Source organism: Aegilops tauschii, chromosome 4 (assembly GCF_002575655.3).
Source record: "Aegilops tauschii subsp. strangulata cultivar AL8/78 chromosome 4, Aet v6.0, whole genome shotgun sequence".
Taxonomy (NCBI): Eukaryota; Viridiplantae; Streptophyta; class Magnoliopsida; order Poales; family Poaceae; genus Aegilops; species Aegilops tauschii.
This window is the reverse complement of record NC_053038.3, coordinates 317,130,506-317,155,210: the sequence shown is the minus strand read 5'-3', so window position 1 is coordinate 317,155,210 and position 24,705 is coordinate 317,130,506.

Below are 24,705 nucleotides of genomic sequence, written 5' to 3'. Positions count from 1 at the left end.
GTCCTGCAGTTAACTGCCGCAGTCCCCGACAGTTAGCTATTTGAATACTGGCAGTTAGCTTGGTCCGGGAAAAACCAGGAAAAAACAAAAAAAGTGTCTTAAGTCACGATAGTTAGGTCGGGTACAAAAAATAGCATTCTAATGAGAGGATTCAGTTTGTTTGCCAAGCCCCTGCTTGCGTGAGGTACAAAAAATATTTTTAATCCCGGCAGTTAACTCGGTGTTAACTGCCGCAATCCCTGGCAGTTAGCTATTTTACTCCCGGCCGTTAGGTTGAACCGGGCAAAAAATGAAAAAAAAGTATTTTCAATCCTGACAGTTAACTATCGCAGTCTTAACAGTTAGTTATTCCAGTCCCGGTGGTTAACTTGAACAAGAAAAAATAGAAAAAAAGAATTAAAAACAAGAGAAGCAAAAAAAGTATTGTCAGCCATTGCAGTTAGCTTGCTCATTGGGCGCATTTAGGTATTTCATACCCGCAGTTAGCGTGACCCAATCAAAAAAGAAAACAACATTTTCAGTCTCCGCAGTTAACTTGGTGCTAACTGTTGCGATTCCTAGCAGTTAGCTATTTCACTCCCGGAAGTTAACTTCACCTGATGATAAAAGTATAGAAGAAAAAAACAATTTTCTTCAGTCTCAGCAGTTAGCTTGTCAGCATATGTCAGTTAGCTATTCCGCGCGAGTAGTTAGCGTGTTCTGTAGCATTTCGGGCAAAAATGTCGAAAATGATGTTGGTTTTTTGAAAACTGCTCTTAAACCGTAGAAAATCCAAAAACATGTTATATATGCCAAAGTTCGGGTTAATCAGTACCTTTCAAATGGTGTATCATACGCATCATTCCAACAAAAGCTTTGAAAATTCCTTTCACAAAAACATTGAAAACTCGTTTGATGGATTTTCAGTTTTTTGAATTTTGTTTAAAAACCGGATCGATTTTGGGAAAATGACCAAAATGAGTTTTTTGCTCCTTCTCAAGAGCTATCCAAAGGTATATCAGTTGCATCAATCCGATTAGTAGTTAAATAATTACGACCCAAAAAACAGTGCGAAAAAACGATGCTAGAAAAAGTCCGCTCTGCAGTTAACTAGTATAGTTCGCATAGTTAGCTGTCTGTTCTCGTGCAGTTAGGAACGGTTCCTAAATAGCTTATTCAGGAATGGGTTGCAGAATAGCTTGGATGTATATATATATATATATATATATACACACGCGTGATCTGTCCTCTACAACATTCACTTATAGCTATGTCTTCAAACTTGCCATTTTCTGAACTAAGTGAATGTGATCGGACCCTAACCCCCTTCTGTACTTCTTCCTCAAATTCTATCTATCTAGTCATATGCATTCTGTTGAAACCTGTCAAATGTCTTCACTGTGTCCTTGTCAGTTGAAGACACAGAGACACACATTTAAACCAACTTTTAATGCTATATCTCTTTTGCCTGAATACCGGAGAAGCCGAAACGACCACCCGACAATCCAGGCATGCGTGGGAACACGGAACAACTTCCAATAAGTTGCATGCATGCCACTTGTCCATCATATGTGAACCGCCAGGGGCACCTGCGTAATTACGCTATGCCGACCTTTACCTTATAAATACTCACCCCGTGCAGTCATTATCTCCTCCTCCACCTCGCCACCTCGCTCGAACCCTAGCGCCACTGCTAGCTCGCGTCGACACGGGAGACAAAGGGCTTAGCTGCCGCGACTTCTTCGACGCCGTCCTCACGCCGGCCGCGGACCTCGTCCTCCCCATTGCTGCCGTAGGTGTCTTCCGCCGCCAAGTTAGGGCGCGGTAGATTGGACTGCTCGGCTTCCTTTTCTGCCACGTCTAGCAGTTCGTCATTGGTAATTAAATCTCACTTTTTACTGTCTTTTTGATCCGTCAAATCCATCCACTTCAACCAAAAGTGGTTTCTATACTTCCAAATCTGGATCTGTCTCTTTCTGCATCTCATATCATGCAAAGGATATTCACTTATGCTTCATAACTAGTTAGATTCCTCACTTATACTTATTCATGGATTCGTACAAATCTGGAACCAACTCACTTCAAATAAGTGAATGTCTTCTCACTATGAGGTCAATGTCTTCAAACTGATTTAGCTTCAAAATCTTCTGAGAATGCATATGACCTCTTCCTCTTCCCTCGCATCTCTAATGCTGTCACAGGTACATGTACGTGGGAGAATCCCTTGGTTCTCATAGTCTGCATTCATTTGCATAATTCTTACATCATCATATTCACTCCCCTGAAGCCAGTTCTTGCCTGAACAGTAAACGGAAGCCTTTCACCGTTCTGAAGCCAATCTGTCTGAATATCATGGCCACTGAGAAATCAGCAAGGAAGGGTGGCAGGCAGTGTCGTGGCAATACTACTCTCGATCTGCCTCCGGATCTGTATGAGATGTATAAGATTGATCCTGAGGAAAACTACAATCAGCGCAAGACCCGAATCTAATGGATTCGAAGATATTGGGCAGAACAGTGGTTCAAGTATAACTTCGTCACTGCTGAATATGCTGAGAAGAATGCCGTCAAGCGCCTGTGGGGCGATATTCTGTACAAGAATCTGCAGCCAAAGTCGAAGCCTGAAGCTATTGCTCATGGTTTCTATCCTTGCATGGTCCGTGGACCGAAACCTGAGAATGCTGACCCATCATCCTTATTATGGTGTCGTGACGACAATCTGTTCAAGCGCAACTACCAGTTCGCAAAGGAGTCTGCTGCGAAGAACAAGAAGGATCTCAGACTCAACTTCAACCCTCGTCTGTCTGCTCCAAGGCCGGATGGCACATGTGAAGCCAGTCCCAATGTCATCGGCCCCTTCAATAACTTCGATGGGCTCCTCTCCCACATTGCTGCTCAGCGGGCCATGGTGGATCACTCTGCTGATGACGCAGACTCTGAAGATGCGCCATTACCACCGAAGCAGAAGAAGAAGTCAAAAGCTTCGAAGCCCTCTGCCACACCAAAAGTTTCGACTATGAAGCCATTGAAGACTGCACCTCCTGAACCCAGTGAGCAGTCTGAAGATTTGTCTCATGTCTCCAAGAGGACCAAGAAGACGAAGAAGCCCATGAAGATTTCTGGGCATGAACTAACTCCTGCGGCTATTTTGCGCAAACAGGAAGACACCATTGATCTGTCCAGTGATGAAGCTCTAGAGATGCTGATCAAGAGCAAGCAAGAGGCGGAGATCTTCAATGATCTGCCCCTCTTTGATGTTGATATATTAATGTATTGATGAATGGTTTGATGACCAGAGCATCAGTATTGATGACCTTCAGCTGCGAGTCGACATAAGCGTCACATTTCATGGAGCCATTTCTAATGAATTGGCTCTGGCTTAGAAAATCGTCAAGCTCAAGAACAAGATTGATCATGAGAAGGCGCATTTCAAGAAGCACATGGCCAAGCTCACCGTGGCTGATGTTCAAATATTCAAGAAGATGCTGCATGAACTTAAGGAAGAATTCCACACGAAGCGTGAAAAGCCAAAGGCTCACGCGAGCGCATGAAGTACTATGCGCAGAAATGTGTCCAAGCCCACAATGTAGCTGAAAATAGAAAAGCTCTTAGGCGTCTTGGCATCGACCCCAAGATGGCTGCCAAGCAAAAGAAGAAGTGTGATGCAGCCCCATCAGAACCTCAACGGCAGGAAGTACCTAGCATTGTCTTCCCTGCCAGTATGACTGGCTCGAAGCCAAAGGTCACCTCAGTAGCTTCAGAGCTGAAGAAAAACAGGCAGGCTGAAGCCGAAGCTAGGAAGAGGAAGCACAAGGATACTTCTGATGATGCTCCCTCCAAGAAGAAATTGAAGACAAAGGCTTCAAAGTCCTCAAAGAAAGAGCGTGCTACTGCCTCAGAGCCCATCATCGTTGAACCTATTTCAGTTGCTCTCCCTACTTCCACCAACCGAGAATGTCGCCTTGTGATCCATGAGCCTGCTTCCACAGAGGCTCATGCAAGTGAAGAAGTTCCAGCTGCTGACACCAACGCGGCTGAAGACATTGGTCACGAAGACAGTGTGCATGATGATGTAGTCCTTCCTCAGCTCCAGCCCCAGTCGGTATCATCGCCTGCTCCTGCGAGCAGTGAACTCATTAGCATTGGTCGTCCATGGACGCCAATCGCTCAAGATGACTCATGGGCCGAGCGCCAACAACAAGACACCCCAGTAAAAGATGAGACACAACGTACTCCCCCTGCTCAAGTTACTTTTTCAGTCCTTGATGATGAAGACTACATGGAACAGACCACTCCTTCTCCAAAGGCATCGCCAGCATTTCGCAGGCTTCGCAAAGGCCTCAGGCCACAGGTCTCCAGGTCGAGCATTCCAGAAGGAGAAGCGCAACACACTAGCTCAGCAGCACGTCAAGTGTTTCCTAAAGCCACTCCCTCTGCGACTGCCTCAGAGTCTGAAGCCAAGACTGCTAAAGACATTCTGGCTGCATCAACCGAAGAAGCAAGAGAATAAGAGAGAGAAGCCACACCCCTAGCGAGTGATCTAGTCATTAATGAAGAGAACGTGATTGTGCCCGAACCTCCAGTCCTTGAACAGATGGAGGTTGAACGCCCTGAGGCTGCCACAAACAACGCACTGAAGCCAATGACACAGTCATGGCTGAAGACAATGTGGAACATGTAGACAATGCTGCCACTGACACCATTGTGCCACCAATCAGCTCAAGTGACGCTGTTCCTCCCCCAAGGCCTCACACCATTGAACAAGCACTCAATTGTGAAGGTGAGCTTGTCACAGTCACATGGCCTATTATGGTTCCACCCACTGCTCCCGGGCCACAGTATTATTATCATGTGGAGCAGAGGCCTCAAGTTCAGAAGCCCAAGCCAAGGCCGCCAAGGCTTCCAAGTGCTGCAACTACACAGGGTTCTTTCAGCGTGCACATCTTTAGAGAGCACAATACTTTCTTTGACAGCGCCAAGAACCCTTACATGAAGCCTAAGATCTCCTTCGACAGATTTTGGAGCTATCAGCAGTGAAGCTATTACTCGTGCATCCTCTATAACCAAGACCGAGTTTATCTGCACCAGCGTCTGGACTGCGATGCTATGGCTGGGCTGCCATGTCTTGAGGAAGCCCTTTACTGCTTTAGGGATGTTGGACTTCTCCCCTTCGTAACGGACAAGGAACATTGGAATGAAGAGCTTCTGCTGCAGTTCTATACCACACTCCATATTCGAGGCTACAACAGGGATTCGAAGACTTGAGTCCTTGAGTGGATGACAGGTGATGTACATCACGAAGCCAAAGCGCAAGACATTATCGACCTTACTTCCCTACCCACTCCAGGTGAGTTATATGAACCTGGTTGTTAGCTTCATAGGAATGAGCTGCAGAGCATTTTTCAGAAGCCTGAGCCAAATATGAGCTAGATGCTTAGCATGATGAAGCCATTGCCTCAAGATGCTGAATACCCAAAGGAGTTCTTTGTGAAGGATCTCGAGTACTTGCCACGCACAGTGTACCATATTCTGAGGCGTACTCTATGGCCGATCAAGGGACATTCTTCTAAAGCTAAACTTGAAGGCGCCATGAAGACTTTGGTATTCTATATCATCAATGGCATCAGGTTCAACACCCAGGATTTCTTCATCAGACAACTTGCTGCTTCTGGGATTGATCTGTTTGGCCTGAAGTTCTATGCTCCATGGCTGATGCGCCTGATCAAGCTTCATTCCACCATTGACTATCAGCCCTCAGCGCGCAATCATATTGTTTTTCTGCTTGAAGTTGATCTGTCTATTGAAGCCATCTACCCCGATCCTGCAAAGAAGCCCCTACATCTTTAGGATGCTGAATTTCAAAGCTTCACGCAGCCAATCGAAGGAATTCTTGTCCCCAATGCTGCAACACCTGCATATCCTCTGGCTGGAAACATGAGAGTGCCACACTGTGCTAACACTAAAGCCACTGCCAGCACAATTGCACAACGGCCTCAGAAGCGTCCTCGTGTACTCAATGACCAAGAGCTTCTGGTGGCATTGCATCAAAAGTAGGACAAGCATCGTGACTGGTTGAAGCGTCAGATGCAGAGTCTCTAGGTGGATGTTAATTGCATCCGTAATCTGGCCACCAACAACACATTCGTTGCGCATGAAGCCTGCAAGCGGTCCTGAAAGAGCCTCACACTGCTCTGTTCTGAAGATGATCTATGTGCAGATGGCTTCACAGAGCACTTCAAGTTTGACTCCAGGCCTCCTCAAAATGCAAGCTGGCGTCGCACTCCCTCCATTGAAGATTCTGAGCATTCATCTTCGGCTGCAACTGTTGTTGCGAGAGTTGTCGATGAAGAAGACGACGCCACTTCGCCAACCTTGGCTGCACTGCACGACGATGCTGCATCAGGCCCATCTGCACCACCAAACTCCAACGACGACCCTGCTCCATCATCTGCTCCAGCTAGGAACAAGTAGATACTCTATGTCTTCAAACCTTTTTGGTCATTCCCGACAAAAGGGGGAGAAGCATATGAGTTGATAGTCTTCAAGTGGGTCCATATGGGTGGTTGCATTAGTTTTCTAAGTTCTTACAACTCTCGTTTTGAAACAATTTGGTTCTTTGAGTTGTAACACTTCAACTTGATGGCCGTCTGCTACGTTTTGCTGCCACTTTGTGATGCGATGATAAATTCCGCATGAAGCCATTCTGCAGACGTCCATTTTTCATTATGCATGTCATTATCTTCGTTATCTCTTTATATGCATGATGAATTGTCTTCGTAAGTTGAAGAGGATCTCCACAAAGTAAAACCTTCCATGTGCATTTGCATTCAAAAGCAAACTACTTATATGCACATCTTCAGGGGGAGCCTTTTGCAACTTATGAAGACAATGCCTTTATCCTTCACTCTCACATATTTTTATCCCGGTTGAAAACTTCAACCGGTTTGTCATCAATCACCAAAAAGGGGGAGATTGTAAGTGCCTCTAGTGCCACCCCTAGTTGGTTTTGGAGTATTGACAACAAACTTGGTTGAGGGACTAATGTGTTTGTGAGAATTGCAGGATAACACAGGTAGTAGTCCCATTGATTCGGTTTACCTAGCAGAGATGACCCCTAAAAATGTGTGAAGACATTGAAGACAATGGTGGTTTGTGAAGATATTCACAGTGAAGATTATGACATGAGAAGACATTCACGTGAAGACTATGGAGTGCGAAGACATAGTTGTTTTGTAGTTTCCTTTTCTTCTTTGTTGAGTCATAGGAACCACCGTACTGTTAAGTGGGGTACAAGTGAACAAAGTCAGAGTGACTGAAGTGATGTTCAACCAAATCCTATGTCTTCGAGTGAAGACAACGAGAGCAAATCTTATCCAGAGCTGGATTAGTCAGCTTTACTTGTAGCCCAAGAAAAGCTGTCGCGTATGTTTGAAATCCGACCGTTGGACACGTGTGGGTTCCTTAGTGACCCAGGGTCATTTCAGACAAATCAGGTCGGGTTTCCTCCTGGCAATAAATAGCCCACCCCCTACACCATAAATTGGTGGCTGCTCAGAGTTAGTGAACGACTTTTGTCGTTTGAGAGCAACCCACCTCCAAAGCATTTGAGAGAGAGATCCTTGCGAGGACAAAGCCCAAAACACCCAGAGCCAAAGAGTGTTAGGCATCACTGAAGTCTTTCTGTCCGCGTGATCTCAAGACTTGTTACACTTGAGGACTGTGAATCCTCTAGCCGGTTAGGCATCGCGTTCTGAGCATCCAAGAGCCATTGTGGATTGCCGGTGAACGAAGTCTGTGAAGGTTTAGAAGTCTACCTTGAAGACTTACCAGAGTGATTGGGCGAGGACTGGGTGTCCTTAGCTCAAGGGGAATAAGGTGAAGACGCGGTCTTCTGAGTTAAATCTCAGCCTCCCTAACCAGACGTACAATTGTCACAGCAACTGGAATTGGTCTACCAAATCCTTGTCTTCACCAAGCAACTGGTTCTATCCCCCACTTCCCTTTACCTTACAGTTTGTCTTCCTGAAGTCATTGTCTACTTGCACGATCTGATTGTCTTCATTGTGTGAAGATTGTTTACTGTTTGGCTTCATACTGTCTTCCATCCTAGTCCTTACTACCTAGCTGCTGAAAGTCCTCGTGCTTTCACTTCATTGCATACTTGACTATGGCTTGTCTAGTGTAGTCTACCTTTTGCTGCATATCAGTAGGTTCATTCCTATTATTTGTCTTCAAAGCCCTCGTGTTTTTAAGACTTTCATAAAAATCGCCTATTCACCCCCCTCTAGTCGATAACTAGCACTTTCACAACTCCCCCTTGCATGAAGTGATACCTCGCACACCACCAACTCAAGTGACAACTCCAGTACTCAAGACCCCACGAACCACACCTAAAGTCATGGAGAAGACAATGCCTTCTCCTCAAGCGTCTTCCACTTTCCGCATGGCCAAAGCCAATTTGCAGCTTGAAGCCAATACCGCTGTTGAAGACAGTCAGCCATCCACATCTAATGTTGTTGTTGCTCCACCAATTCCGCACACTAAGGTGAGGGCCATCAATCGTGCAGGTGAACTGGTTAGTGTCATATGACCCATTCTCACACCTCCCGAAGTGCATGGACCTCAGTATGAGTTTCATGTCGAGCATCGACCTCAGACTCAGAAGCCAATGCCCAGATTGCCAAGGCTTCCCAGTGCTGCCACAACTGAGAGCTCCTTCAGTGTGCTAAACTTCAGATAGCACAATACCTTCTTTGATAGAGCCAAGAATCCATACAATAAGCCATAGAGGTCTTCTGACAGATTCTGGAGCCATCTGTAGTGCAACTACTACATGTGCATCCTATACTATCAAGACATGATTTTTCCTCACAAGCGCCTCTGCTGTGATGCCATGGCTGGTATGCCCTGCTTGGAAGAAGCTCTTGACTGCTTCAGAGATGTTGGCCTGCTTCCATTTGTCGTCGACAAGGAACATTGGAATGAGGAGCTGCTACTCCAATTTTATGCCACATTTCATATCTCAGGCCACAACAGGGATCCGAAGACATGGGTCCTTGAGTGGATGATAGGCGATATCCATCATGAAGCCAAAGCTAAAGATATTCTAGAGCTCACATCCCTGCCTACTCCGGTGATCATTTCAAACTAGGTTTTCAAGCCTATGAGAAGGAGCTGGAAAGCATCTTTCAGAAGCCAGAGCCCAACATGAGCCAGATGCTCTCCATGATGAAGCCATGATGCTGAGTACCCCACTCACTTCTTTGTCAATGACCTCGATTATTTGCCCTGCACCATCTATCGCATTTGGAGGTATACTCTCTGTCCAATCAAAGGGCACTCATCTTCTGCAAAGCTTGAAGGCACCATGAAGACATTGGTCTTCTATATACTCAATGGAATACCGTGACGCCCCGAGACCGACGCTCCAGACGCCTTCCATGTTTTTCGTTGTCGCCGTGTGTTTTATTTTGTTTGTTGCATTTCATCATGTCATCATGAGCATTGCATCTGCATGTTTTCATAAAGTTTGCATCCGTTCGTAGTTGCCGCGTCCCTCCTCGCCTCCGTTGACCTTTCTCAGTCCAACCGTTCTTTGGTTGTCCGACCATTTGACCCTCTCTGCACAATGCACAAAACCCCTCCTCGCGCGCGTTCCGAAACCTGTCCCGAACCCGAACCGCTCGGTCGTGACCGTTGGATCCGGATCATCCCAAAACATCTATAAAACATCACCATTTTCTTCATTGGACTTCCTAAACTATATTTTCTCAGCCGTCCGATTTTAATCAGATGATCCAAATACCCCTTTCTTTCCCTATATAAAGACCCCTAATCTAAATATGGACAAACCCTAACTTCTAGGGAGATGTCCCATCCATCCTCCTGCCCGCCGCCACTCTCTACCAAATCCCCCTCGGGATCCATCGAGCCAACCAGCCACCACCGATCCTCTTCCTTGGATCCATCTCCTCCCGATCCTCCAACCACAGCCAGCCAGCCTCCTCTCCTCCTAGTTTTCCCCTCCCCTGCTCGTTCGTCCCCAAGCAGCGCCTCCATCGTCGCCGCCCAAGTCCACCGGGGCTCCAGCCAGCTGCCCGAGCTCCTCCCGTTTGCTCCTCCCTTCACGGCGCCGTCGCATGCAGCGAACCCAGCCTCCTCTGCCTCGTCCCCGCGCGCCTGCAGTCCGTCTGCGTCGAGACGCCCGAGTTCCTCGCCTGCTGTCCGCCGGAACGAGCAGGAGCTCGTCCATGGCGCCTCCTTCTGCATCCCCTGCCGCAGGGCTACATCGCCCCTGCTCGTCTTCGTCTCGTGCTCCATCGTCGCCCCGCTCGTCCAAGCCTCCTCTGTTCGCCGCTATGGACGCCACCATCTGAGCTCCTCAAGCCGACGCCGTCCAGGGTCCCGACGACCTCGCCGTCCTGGCCTCCTCCGCCGCGCCGGCGAGCGCGACGCCGGAGCACCACAGGTTGCCGTGTCTCCTCCTCCCGTCCTTCTCCTGCTCGCCTTCCCTCTGCCTCTCATCCCTCTCGTTTTCTCTCTGACTAGGAGCACCAACTGTCGCCACCATCGCCGGAGATGGGCTCCCGACGCCTAGGTCCGCTCGGATCCGGCTGCATCCGCGCCATCCCGGTCGCCAAGTTTGCCGCCGCCGCTCCCCAAGCTCCTCCAGGCCGCCGCGCAAGTCCGGCCGCCTCCTCCTCTGCTTCTGCTTCGAGCAGGAGGTCGACACCCCGCTTCGAGCCACGACCGCGCGTCGCCTGCGTGCGTTGACCGCGCCCAGGCCCAGCGCCCGCTTCGGCCTGCCTCCTCCACCGATCTGGGCCATGGCCCATGGTGAGAACCCCAGCCCCTCCAGATGCGGCCCGGATCCTATTTTTTTCGTCTGCGATTTTGTCCATTATCCAGAGTATTCCAGTTTTGCAGAAAAAAACCCTCAACATCATGCATGTAATAACTCTTTAACCGTGCATCGGATTAAAATGATTTAAACATGTAAAATGGACATGAGGATTTTCCGGAATTGTCCATTTTTTTCGTCTGCGATTTTGTCCATTATCCAGAGTATTCCAGTTTTGTCTAGTTTCATATTATGCTGCACTCATCCATGTTTAAAATGTTTAAACTTGTTGTTTGTTTAATTTTGCATAAATGCCATGCTAAAATGATTTATTTCATAACTAAATAACCGTAGCTCGGATTTAAATAAACTTTATATGTAAATGGGGTAGAAAAATGCATAGATTAACATGGTGCACCTTGTTTTACTGTTTAACAACAATAAAATATGGTTTTAGGCAGAACAGTACCAAATCTAAAACATGGACATGAGGATTTTCCGGAATTGTTGTTTATTATTTCCGGCCTCATTTAACTTGCTTAAATAGGTAGTTTACTTATGCTTTACCTCTTGCCATGTTAATCAACATTTGACATTGTTGGGTACATAAGCGGGAGAGAACTAAATAATTGATGTGGTGTTTTGTCAATTTGTAGTGTTGTTTGTTGTGTATTGAGCTCCACTTAATTTGTAGTGTTGTTTGTTGCATTTGCCATGCCATGAATCATTAAACCGGAACTGCATCATACTTGACTGTGCATCATGCCATGTTTATGATTGTGTGTTTACGATGTTGTTTGTTTCTTTCCGGGTTGCTTCTCTCGTTAGCTTCGATTTCTTTCCGGAGTTGTGAGGATTCGTTCGACTCCGTCCGTTTGTCTTCTTCATGGACTCGTTCTTCTTCCTTGCGGGATCTCAGGCAAGATGACCATACCCTCGAAATCCCTTCTATCTTTGCTTGCTAGTTGTTCGCTCTATTGCTATGCCGCGCTACCTACCACTTGCTTATCAAGCCTCCCAAATTGCCATGAACCTCTAACCTTTGTCACCCTTCCTAGCAAACATTGTTTGGCTATGTTACCGCTTTTGCTCAGCCCCTCTTATAGCGTTGTTAGTTGCAGGTGAATTTGAAGATTGCTCCATGTTGGAACATGATTATGTTGGGATATCACAATATCTCTTATTTTAATTAATGCATCTATATACTTGGTAAAGGGTGGAAGGCTCGGCCTTATGCCTGGTGTTTTGTTCCACTCATGCCGCCCTAGTTTCCGTCATACCGGTGTTATGTTCCTTGATTTTTGCGTTCCTTACGCGGTTGGGTAATTTATGGGACCCCCTTGACAGTTCGCTTTGAATAAAACTCCTCCAGCAAGGCCCAACCTTGGTTTTACCATTTTCTACCACCTATCCCTTTTTCCCTTGGGTTCTGTAGACTCAAGGGTCATCTTTATTTTAGACCCCCCCGGGCCAGTGCTCCTTCGAGTGTTGGTCCGAACTGAGTAGACTGCGGGCCCCCTCATGGAAACTCGAGGTCTGGTTTTACTCGTAGGATGTCTCATCCGGTGTTGCCCTGAGAACGAGATATGTGCAGCTCCTATCGGGATTTGTCGGCACATCGGGCGACTTTGCTGGACTTGTTTTACCATTGTCGAAAATGTCTTGTAACCGGGATTCCGAAACTGATCGGGTCTTCCCGGGAGAAGGTTTATCCTTCGTTGACCGTGAGAGCTTATAATTGGCTAAGTTGGGACAACCCTGTAGGGTATTATCTTTCGAAAGCCGTGCCCACGGTTATGTGGCAGATGGGAATTTGTTAATGTCCGGTTGTAGAGAACTTGACACTTGACTTAATTAAAATACATCAACCGTGTGTGTAGCCGTGATGGTCCCTTTTCGGCGGAGTCCGGGAAGAGAACACGGCTTTTGGGTTATGTTTGACGTAAGTAGGAGTTCAGGATCACTTCTTGATCATTACTAGTTGACGACCGTTCCGTTACTCCTCTTCTCGCTCTTATTTGCGTAAGTTAGCCACCATATATGCTTAGTGCTTGCTGCAGCTCCACCTCACTACCCCTTTCCTACCCTTAAGCTTAAATAGTCTTGATCTCGCGGGTGTGAGATTGCTGAGTCCTCGTGACTCGCAGATTCTTCCAAACAGTTGCAGGTGCCGATGATACCAGTGCAGGTGACGCAACTGAGCTCAAGTGGGAGCTCGACGAAGATCTTGTTCGTTGTGTTGTTTCGTTTCCTGTTGATCAGTAGTGGAGCCCAGTTGGGACGATCGGGGATCTAGCATTTGGGGTTGTCTTCTTTTATTTTGGTTCCGTAGTCAGACCTATGTGTGTACTCTGATTGATGTATGATTTATTTATGTATTGTGTGAAGTGGCGATTGTAAGCCAACTCTTTATCCCATTCTTGTTCATTACATGGGATTGTGTGAAGATGACCCTTCTTGCGACAAAACCACAATGCGGTTATGCCTCTAAGTCGTGCCTCGACACGTGGGAGATATAGCCGCATCGTGGGCGTTACAAATACGCTTAAACACACATGATTTCTTCATCAGAAAGCTAGCGGCTTCAGGCATTGATCTCTTTGGCCAGAAGTTTTATGCTCCATGGATAATGCGTCTGATTAAGCTTCGCTCCACCATCAACTATCAAGCTTCAGCTCACAATCATGCTGTCTTCTTGCCTGATTCGCATGAAGCCATTTATCCTCAGCTAGCCAAAGCACCACTCCGTGAAGACACTGCTGCTTATCAAAGCTTCTCTGCTCCTCTTGAAGCCACTCATGTTCCAAATACTGCTCCTCCTAGTCCCCTTGTAGTTCAGCTTCATCTGCCTCATCGTCCTAGCACTAACGCGACCACTAGCACAGTCCCATAGAGGGCTCAGAAGCGTGCTCGTACACTGAATGATAGGGAACTCCTTATTTCCCTTCATCAAAAGCATGATAAGCATCACGATTGGATGGAACGCCATATGCAAAGTCTTCTTGTTGACGTCAATCGCATCCGCAACCTCTCAACCAAGAATTCCTTTGTTCCTCATGAAGCTTATTGGCAAGCTTGGAAGAGCCTCACGCTGTTATGTTCTGAAGATGATCTCAGTCCTGATGGCTTCACCTAATGCTTCAAGTTTGACACCAAGCCCTTAGAATCGGCTAAGTGGCGTCCCACAACGTCTATTGAAGATTCGTACTACTCATCATCTGCCCCAATAGTTGTTGGTCGCGTCATTGATGAGGAGGACGATGCCACTTCACCAGCAATAGCTTCACTGCACCAAGATGTCGCATCAGGCCCCACCGCACCACCCAACTCCAATGTCGACCCGGCTGCAACAACATCTTCACCACCACCTTCCGGGAATGCTTAGACACCCTATGTATTCATTCCTTTTTGGTCTTTCGATGACAAAAGGGGGAGAAGCATGTGTGATGATAGTCTTCAAGCGGTATTATTGGGTCAGGTGCTATTTTTTGTTAAGTTTGCAACTCTCGTTCGTGAACATTTGGTTTTTGAGTTGTAGCACTTAAGTCCAGATGGGACGTCTGCTACATTTGCTGCTGTTTTGTTATGCGCTGTTGAATTCCTATCTTATGCACATGCAGTCATTCTCTGCAGATGCCGATTTATTATTGTGCATGTCATTACCTTCATTACACTATTGTATGCACTTTGATTTGACTTAATGAACAGAGGGAGATCCCCACAAAGCAAAACATGCCATGTGCATTTGCATTCAAAAGCAAATTACTTATATGCACATCTTCAGGGGGAGCCCTCAAAATTCATGAAGCCAGTGACCACGTTCTTTAACTTTCTCATAATTTTATCCACATTGAAAACTTACCAGTTTGTCATCAATCACCAAAAAGGGGGGATATTATAAGAGCATCTAGTGCCACCCCTAGTTGGTTTTGGAGTATTGGAGATAAACCTGCTTGAGGGACTAATGTGTTGGTGAGATTCATAGCAGAACACAGGTAGAAGGATTACCCATCGAAGATGACCCCTAAAAATGTATGAAGACATTGAAGACTTTGGTGATTTGCGAAGACATTCGCGTCGAAGATAATGATGCGTGAAGAAATTCACTTGAAGACAATGGAGTGTGAAGACATAGTTCTTTTCCTAGTTTGATTTTCTTCTTTCTTGAGTCATAGGAACCACCGAACATTCAAGTGGGGTCTAGGTGAACAAAGTCAGAAGACTGACATGATGCTCAACCCAAATCCCATGTCTTCAAGTGAAGACAATGAGAGAAAAATGTATCCTGAGTTAGATAAGTCAACTTTGCTTGTAGCCCAAGTCAAGCTGTCGCGTGTGTTTGGAATCCGACCGTTGGACATGTGTCGTTCCCCAATGACCCAGGGTCATTTCGGACAAATCATGTCAGGTTGCCCCGTGGCTATAAATAGCCACCCCTTCCACCATAAATTGGTGGCTGCTCAGAGTTAGTGCACGACTTTTGTCGTTTGACCAACCCATCACCGAAGCCTTTGAGAGAGAATCCTTGCGAGGACAAAACCCAAAACACCCAAAGCCCAAAGAGTGTTTGGCATCACTGAAGTCTTTCTGTCCGTGTGATCTGAAGACTTATTACAATTGAATAATGTGATCTTCCAGTCAGTTAGGCGTCGCGTTTTGAGGATTCAAGAGTCATTGTGGATCACCGGTGAACGAAGTCTGTGAAGGTTTGGAAGTCTACCATGAAGACTTGCCTGAGTGATTGGGCGAGGACTAAGTGACCTTAGCTCAAGGGGAATAAGGTGAAGAAGTGGTCTTTTGAGTTCAATCTCAACCACGCTAACCAGACATACAGTTGTCACAACAACTAGAACTGGTCTACCAAATCCTTGTCTTCATCAAGCATCTGGTTCTATCACTTCACCGTATACTTACTGTTTAGCTTCGTGAAGTCATTGCCTGCCTGCTCTCATTGTGTTCACTATGTGAAGACATTCACCCCTGATTGCATATTTGGCTTCATATCGTCTTCCTATTCTTGTCTATTTCTACCTAGCTGCTATATGTCTTTGTGATCTCTTTGTATTGTTTCTTTGACTATGGCATGGCTAGTGTAGTTTATGTTCCACTTCATCCCATTTAGGTGTTATTTGTCTGTCAGTCTTCGAAGACATTGCTTGTTATGAAGACTTTCATAAAAATCACCTATTCACCCCCTCTAGTCGATAACTAGCACTTTCAGAGTATCTCTCCCAAGATTTATATAGCGTTTCACCGTATTCTTGAATAAATGAAGTGGGGTTTCTTCTCAATTTAGTAATCTTTAAGCTTGGAAGGAATTTAGCCATAAACCTTTCAGCACACATAATCCAGTTGGTTATACTGTTTTGAGGCAATCTATTATACCACTTCTCAGCATTATCTTTTAGAGAAAACCTGAAGAGTCTCAATAGCACAAATTCTCGTGAAACATCTTTTAACTTAAATGTCCCACATAAAGTATCGAACACCATCAAATGTGCTTGAGGTTCTTGCTCTTCAATTCCTGCAAAAGTATGTTTTCTTACCTCTACAATAAGATCACAGTCAATCGAATACTCTTGAGCATAATTAGTAGGATAAACTATAGGAGATCTAGAGACTAGTTTTTGAGCACTATGATCTCTAATACTCTTCTTTGGCTTTTCAGTAATTGACATTTTGCAAACAAAGTGTTGAGCTCAACCATTCAGTATTTTTGTATTTTTCTATTAATGAAGCTTGCTCCTCCTGGGGAAAACGAGTAATGTAACTTGGTATATATGTTCTCCCTAAACGAGTAGATCCCATGTGTGTTACAGGAAGCATCTACAATAACAATACTTGCAAATAGCAGTTATAAAACAAATACCATGAGCTTAGCTCCCCGGCAACGGTGCCAGAAAATGCCTTGGTACCTGCAGACCAAACAGGGTAGTGTAGCACTTTCGCAAAAGTATCCCAATGAGTAATCGTCCCAACAGAGAGCGGAGGACAGTATTTACGGAGGTGTTTCTATCACACACTAGGTGTCACAGCTCTTGTGTGAAGTACCGCGGGAGCTTCTGCAAATATTGTTACTGTCCTAGGCAAATGATAAACTAAAAAGGCTAGTAAAAAGCAGGATTTAAAAGTGACTACCATAAGACTAATAAAAGTAAATAACCAGAGCTTGGAATGTAAATGGTGTTTCCTGCAATGAAGAGATTAGGTGTGGAGAGATTTCAATTCATGGTAAGAATATATGAATTTTGCCAGTGCGACGGTAATACCAGTTACCTTGTATAGTATTCATAGCATTTGATACAAACTTTCTGTAGGCGGTTCTCCCTAGAGTTATGAAACTCCTCCACTAGGGGTCACATTTCATTCTACGGTCCTGCTCTCCATTGCCACAGAGTGGTCATTTCCACAATTAAGGTCATAAGACCAGAACCATGCATTAAGTTCAATGGATCACTATTATCTCATATTGTCTTCGGTTCTCGTAGATATCTCCACCTATCATGTCAGAGGTCACAGAGTTCCTAAACAATATGTGTTACCTGTGTAGGTCTTGAGATCATGTTGCCTGGGCCCTTAAATTGGACCACACACATAGGGTTCACCACAGTATAACAACATACTAAATAGATCATACTGCTACGAATTCAAATGACGGCATATAGAATGGGCACATATCAATCTTACCACTTACCTACATCTCCCACACCTAGGGGAATTACTCACACGTCATAAGAGGGGAATCAATCACAATAGAGAGAAAAACCACAATAACCATATCAATAATATTGAGGAGATCCACAATGAGATGAAATAGTAGTCAAATAGTCTTGATCTTAGATGAGATGGAATAGAAATTACAAGTTTCAATCCCTCTTACAATAGTGAAAGAGATGATGATGATGGAGATGAAAGGACCAAAAACTACGATGATCTCTTCTTCTCCTGTTCTAGATGTTGTGGTAGCGGCTATGGTTCTCTTCCCCTCATGGTCCCTTCACGAAAGTGGCTTGTATAGAGGAGGGGGAGCTGTGGGCACTCCAAACAACCGCTCAAACAAACACGTGCAGTCGCATGGAATGCCGTCTTTCACTCTGGTGTGCTTTTTGACAATGCTCTCTTCAGAAAAGTTGCTCCAATTGGCTTGATTTGTAGCAATCTCCCCAGGTTTCCTTCCAAATGTGATATTTCCTGCCATCCAAAGGTCAAAGTAGATTTTTCTCTTTTTTATGTGCATTAGAAATATCTGAAGAATGACAAAAATCCAATGAAACCAAATGGAAATCAATATGAAAAACATCATAAATTCTCGAGCCATCAACGTCCGTGGTGGCCTCGACGGCGAGGTGCTCCTCCGAGATATGGGGAACGACACAGATGGTAGCCATCATGACCTCATCCATGCATGCGGCCGTGATTTGCTTCTCCGCTGCCAAATGCTCCTTGAGCTCCTAGTTATACTGCATGCACCATGACTTAGGAATATTCTTATTTGGAGGATGGGGCGGTGATTTGGGTAGAAAGTGTTGCGCCGGCGGTCGGGCATGTGGGATGTAGAAGGAGGAGGAGGATGGGCGCCGGGTGTGGATTACCTGACTAGATCGACGAGGTCGAGTAGCAGGAAGGAGCGTCGTCGGCGAGGAGGCAGTGCTGCAAGCAAGTAGTGAAGGTATGAACTTGGAAAGCAAGGCGGAAACAGGTGAAATGTGGCTTTTGGTCAGGAGGTGGGAGGTACATATTTCCACAAATGCTGAAATTTTTCGCTCGGTGCAGTGAAAAACTGGCGCACAAAGTGTCATCATACACGGTCCCTTATTCATCACTGTGTACGATATCTGAAGATCACAAATGCTTCATATAGCTTACCCCGTGTGTGATGAGTTTGAACGTGCAATTTTTTGTCTAAATTTCCCTGGTTACAATGGTCGTCCACGTCATTGCATAAATTGGGTACACAAAAGAGCCTACAGTACACCCACACTTCTTAATCGAGCAAGTTCATCAATTAAACAGAGCTAGCTGATCTAAACATTACTCTAATAAAAGAACGACGCTCTAAACAAAGACTACTACTACGTGTGGTGCTCGTTAATCTCTACCGACTCCTCCATGTCCAGCTCACACTCTACGATATCCTGGGGAAGGGGCTCCATGACATCCCGCAACATACTCAGCAAGCATCTCGCCGTCCGTCTCTGCCATCTCTTTTTTTAAACATTCAAGACAGTAGGAGAGGCTCCTACTGACATATATTAACCAAAGTCAATAAAATGGAGTGAGGGTAACTGTCGGGACCCCGATTCCAGCCGGTAACACCTCATATCACTTTGCGGCCTCACGCACGGTATTCCCACGGGTGTCGCCTTACCATGGCCCGGGACCGTTTGCGTCTTTTGGCTCACGTATATGATAGTGTCGCTAGCATCCATATGACAGAGAATGCCGGCCGACATGACTAGTCGTGAACCCAAAGTGGCACTAACTTACGGGGACAGGCATACATGAATCAACATTGAGCATGTCAGTCAGCAGCGTCCGAATCCGGGCTGTAGCACTGGGCTAACAGGACTTCGGTGAACCGGGCTGTAGCAGGCTAGGCAGGACTCCGGATGTCACTGCGTGACATTTCCCCGAAGGGACAGACACATGAACGAAATGAATCACATGCCGGCCAGTCAAGTGTTCCGGAGCAGTAGTGCTGGGCTAGCAGGACTCCGGTAAACCGGGCTGTAGCGGACTACTATGGCTCATGGAAGCACAAGACTACATTTCCCCATAAGAGAGGCTACCAAGGATAAACAACTAGGTTGTTGGATCCCACACATACCAAGCATTTCAATCATACACACAATATGCTCGATATGTGCAAATACAACATGGCATCACAACAAGACTCTACGACTCGGAGTATTTATTCATTAGGCTCCGAAGAGCCAGATATTACAAACATGGGTCTCATGACCCAACATTCAGAGCATACAAGCCAAAACACATGCGGAAGCTTAGCATGTGTGAGTACAGACATCTACAAATGAAAAAGGCTGAGAAGCCTGACTATCTACCAGATCCTGCCGAGGGCACAAGATCGTAGCTGAGGTATCAAACTAAACATCGAAGTCCACACGGGACTACTAGCGAGACTAACGTCTCTCTGCAAAACATAAAAATAAGCAAACGTGAGTACAAATGTACCTAGCAAGACTTACATCAGAACTATCTACATATGCATCGGTATCAACAAAAGGGGTGGTGGAGTTTAACTGCAGCAAGCCAGCTTTGACTCGGTGGCTATCCTGAACTACGACTGCAAGCAACTCTTTTGAGGTGGCGCACACGAGTCCACATATTCACCATATCAATACACCACTATGGATCCGCTCCCTTCTTCCTACGAGAACGCCATCCATAGCACTCACGCTTATCTTGCGCATTTTAGAGTATCCACTTTCACTTGTCTATGAACTGTACAGGCAACCCAGAAGTCCTTTACCGCGGACACGGCTATTCGAATAGATGATGTTAACCCTGCAGGGGTGTACTTCGTCACACACGCTCTCGCCACTTACCACCATGTACACATCGTGTACCTTGGCAACCTTCAAGCGGAAGCCTGGCGAGGGAGTCGGCCACGACCTGACTAACCACACAAGTATCTAGTCCAGGTTTATCGCCTATTCGGGTTCCATCCGCAAGGAGATCCGGCCGGGGTGTCGCTCACGGCCCCAAACGATGTGAACAGGGTTCCCAAGCCCACCTTGACGGATGGATCTACGCTTGGTACACCGTGCCACGGTGCCTAGTCTGTCCCAAGCCCACCTGTACCGGGTACCACTTGGTAGACTACTAACACAACCTACAAACACCAGAAACTAGTTGCAACTCCTGGACAGAGATCGAGGCGGTTAATAAGCCGAGAGGGGCCGAGTTACCGGAACCGAATGTGTGGTAGTAACTGTTCATGGATCACAAACACAGAACTCAGTTCCTGAGGACGGTTTCATTGAGACGACCCACCATGTACTCCTACATGGCCTCTCACCGCTACCTTTACCAAATCGTGTTCACACACTTAGCTCTCACACAATAGGACATGTTCACAACTTTCCAATTCATTCCCGATGAATCAGACCTGACACAACTGTAAGCAATAGCAGGCATGACAAACAAGCATGAATGAGTAGGCACATCAGGGCTCAAACAACTCCTACTCATGCTAGTGGGTTTCATCTATTTACTGTGGCAATGACAGGTCATGCAGAGGATAAAGGGGTTCAGCTACCGCAGCAAGTAACAGATGAATCGTTGTTGTCCTAATGCAGTAAAAGAGAGCAGGAGCGAGAGAGTGGGATTGTATCGGAATGAACAACGGGGTTTTGTTTGCCTGGCACTTCTGAAGATAGCATTGAGTCTTCATTAGTGTCAACGATCACAACGTCGAAGCAACGTCTACTGAGAGGGGACAACACCGGCAAACAGAGAAGAAACACGATCAATGCAATGCACAATATGATGCATGCTATGACATGGCAATATGAATGTGTTTTGAGCTAATGCAACTAGCAACATATTAAATGGAGTTGGTTTGAACCAAAGATTCAAATTCAAACTCCATATGTGATTTCTTAAATGCCATTTAATTGAATTGTCCTAAACAGTAGTCATAAGTTGTTCTAACATGCATGGAAATGGTACAGTGGATAGATTGGATTTTTCTGATCATTTTTCATATATAAATTATTTCATTCTGAGTTACGGTTGAATTTATATGAATTTTGGAAGTTTATAACATTTTCTGGAATTTCCTGGCTATTTTAGAATTAAACTAATTCCAGAAAAGAGTTTACTGCGTCAGCATGACGTCAGTAGGTCAACGGGCGACCCAGGTCAAACTGACCGGTGGGTCCCGCGTGTCAGTGACTAACCTAACTAACATGGGTTAATTAGCATTTAGCTTAAGCTAACCTGGGTTAATTAGGCGGGCTGGGCCCGCATGTTAGTGAGCCAGGGGAGGTCAAACAGGGTCAACCCGGGTCAAACTCGCCGGAGTTGACCCGGGGCTCGTCGCCGGCAGGGCCAGAGACGGCGGAGGGGCTCGGGATTCCTCCTACGGCGACCAAATGGCCGGCGGAGGGCATCTACGCGACAGGGAGGCTCGTCCGCGTCGAGTGGTGCACGCAGCAGCGGCTCCAGTGGCCTAAGTCGACGGCGGCAGCGACTTGCGCGACGGCCGGAGTTCGGGCGTCGGTGAGGACGACGCTGCGGTGCACGGGAGAAGGAGCTGGTGCGTGCGTTCGGCTCCTGAGAGCATGGTTAGCAGGCGGGTGCTACTGGGGCGAGCGGAGGAGCTTGGGAGCGCGGGGCTCGCTGGCCATGGCTATGGCCGGAGCTCGGTTTCGCGGGGGCGGCGGCTAACGGGCAAGAACGGAGGGGGTGAGAAAGGGGGAGGAGCAGGAGCTCACATCGGGTTCGAGGGGGCGGTCAGCAGGCTCGGGGACGCTCTGGAGGCGGCGAATCGTGCGACGGCGGCCGTCGGATGCAGAGGACGAGGACGACGGCGTAGTTGGCGCTGCAGCGCGTCCGGTGTCGCGTGTCTCGGGGCAGACGACGTAGAGGAAGAAAACTGAGCTCGGGAACACGTCCAAGGGGCTAGAGCTGGCTGGTGGCCGCGGTGGCAACGAGCGGCGCCGACAGGCTCTTTCGGTCAAGCTCGAGATCAAGCAAGGGGAAGGGGAAGAGTGACCGGAGGAGGAGGGGATCGGTGCGGGGCTTCGTCCACGTTTCCTGGGCGTCGCGAGAAGGCCACGGGGGCGTGAGGCAGGCAGGGAGGAGGTGGCGGCCTCAGCGCGCGCCGTGCCCGCCTTCGCCTCTGCCTACTAGCAGAGGTTGAGGACGACTGGCAAGTCGCCAGGTGGGCTGGGCCTCCAACAGTGCTGGGCCAACTGGGTGCCAGGTAAGCTACATGTGAGGTTCTGCCTTTTTTTGTTTTGGTTCTTGTTTTCTATTTTATGTAATTGTTTTTGATTTAGTTTTGACACTAAACAATTTGTAAAATTCTGAACTTCTTATGGGTACTAACTGAATTATTTCAGAGACCCTCAGAAAGTTTCAAAACATTTGGAGCTGTAAAAATATTTATAGAATTTTAAAGCTCCAATTCAAATACATATTGGATTAATTCAAAGCCCATTTATGTCCTGGAAAAGTGTCCACCATTTTTGGTTTAGGTTTTCATCTTGTTCCATAAATTATGAACATTTTTGAAGGGCATTTTGGGTTCATTGAATTTTTTTTAAGTTGAACCTATTGCATTGTTTTGGTGCTAGGGGTTTGAGCAATCCCCATTTCAACTTTCAAGTAAATTTAGACATGATGCAACAACCAAGCTAGTCCAAGTGCATAGCAAGTCTAGGGATGTGATAGTAACATCAAAGCAGTGTTTCTACTCAGCCAATCCCTTTTGCCATCCACCATCTCGTTGGAAAAGGCCGCCACGAGCTGGGCGTGGGCGGCGCCCAAGCACCGTTTCCAGCCCCCATTCGCGTGACACACACGAGGGAGATAGCGGGCGCACGCGCCTCATGAGGCGAATTCCTGACCAGGTGCACATTACTTAGGAAATGAAGTTTTACTAATGCCTGAAGAGGGTTCTCATCACAGAAGGAAAGACACAAGCTGCGGTGATGCGCATGGGTCAGCTTGAGGATGTGATGGCCAGGCAGCCCCTCAGGTAATCAGTCTGCCATGTCTTAGCATGGGGCTTCCACTGGGTTGTGGCTGGGAGCTCTTGCGGCCAGCGGCAACACAGAAAGAGAGGCTCTGGAGCATGTACATCTCCACTTCGCTCGTATCCGTGAGGTCACGGATAGAAATTGTGGAGGTGTTGGATGTTCCATGTGTTTTGTATTGGAACACCCTCCCCCGTTTCCAGTCACATCGTGCCTGGCCAGGAAACGTGCTCCACCTTGAAAGGGTCTTCGCACATGGGCGAGAGCTTGTGGAGTCCTTCTCTGGAGAGGATTCGTCGCAGGACAAGATCGCCAGCTTCAAGCGTGCAGGGGCATATGTTGCGACTGTGATAGCGACACAACGCCTGCTGATATCGTGTTGCATGGATGGTAGCCTGGTGGCGTGCCTCCTCGAGGAGTAGTAGATCAGCTTCCCACAAGCCGTCCTGCCGAGCCTCATCAAAGGCCAGGACTCGTGGAGGCCCATGATTGAGCTCGATGGGGAGGACCACTTCTGCCCCATAGATTAGGAAGAATGGTGTATTGCTGGTAGGCTTGGTGGTTGTTGGGCGGATTGACCATAGCACAGAAGGGAGCTCATTGAGCCAACCCTTGCCGCAGGCCGTGAGCTTTTTTCTTGAAACTTCCCATCTTGAGGACCTCAGCGTTGGCATGCTCGCCCTGGCCCTTGCTTCTTGGGTGAGGCACAGAGGTGTAGGAGATCTGCGTGCCAATGTTGGCACAGCAGGACTTGAAGAGGCTGCTTGTGAACTGTCTACCGTTGTAGGCGATGATGCGGTTCGGGATGCCAAAGAGGCACATCGGGACCTTGATGAACTTGATGGCTGAGCCTGCCGGGATGGTACGAACGGGCTCCACTTCAGCCCACCTGGTGAATTTGTCGATGGTGACATAGAGGTAGCGGTATCCGCGAGGCACGCAAGGGAAGGTGCCCAGGATGTCCAGCCCCCAGACTGTGAAGGGCCATGAGAGGGGAATGGTCTTGAGCCCTTGCACTGGCTGGTGGATCTGATTGGCGTGTAACTGACAGGCCTCGCAGGACTGGACCAACTCTTCGGCGTCATGAAGCACGGTGGGCCAGTAGAAGCCAATGTGGAAGACCTTACCGGCGAGGGTGCGCGACGTAGAGTGGTGGCCGCAG